This window comes from Palaemon carinicauda, chromosome 5 (assembly GCF_036898095.1).
Source record: "Palaemon carinicauda isolate YSFRI2023 chromosome 5, ASM3689809v2, whole genome shotgun sequence".
NCBI lineage: Eukaryota > Metazoa > Arthropoda > Malacostraca > Decapoda > Palaemonidae > Palaemon > Palaemon carinicauda.
The window spans coordinates 36,721,561-36,722,240 of NC_090729.1; positions in this window are offsets into that span (position 1 = coordinate 36,721,561).

The window sequence follows — 680 nt, forward strand, 5'->3', positions numbered from 1 at the left end:
ATACCCATCTACGGTTACGAGAACCTCACATTATCGTTCGGAAACGGTAAATTTAATTTGAAGTTTCTCGTTGCTGACGTCACAATGCCAATCCTCGGTGCGGATTTCCTCTCTCATTTCCACCTTCTGGTCGATGTCGCCCACCGACAATTGGTCAACGCAGACTCGTACTTGTCGACACCTCTTCAACCCGCCCCCTCTAATCTCGCTCTCCACATCAGCGCACCCACGGATGCCTACGCCCACCTCCTCACGTCGTACCCAGAAGTTTTCCGTCCAGAACTTAGCCAAACGCCCATGGTTCCTGCCAAGCACGGTATTTATCACCATATCAAAACGACGGGACCCCCAGTCTTCGCAAAATTCAGACGTCTGGCACCAGAACGATTGGCAGCCGCCAAACAGACGTTCGCGGAAATGGAGGAAATGGGCCTTTGCCAAAAGGCCTCCAGCCCATGGTCGTCACCCTTACACATCGTTCTGAAGAAAGACGGCTCACTCCATCCGTGCAGGGATTACAGGCGCCTGAACAAGCAAACAGAACCAGATCACTACCCCCTCCCAAACATTGCCGACGTGACCTCCTACCTGCACAAAGCAAAGGTTTTCTCTACGCTCGACCTCCTGAAGGGGTATTATCAGGTGCCTATGAACCCAGAAGACATCCCCAAGACCGCCAT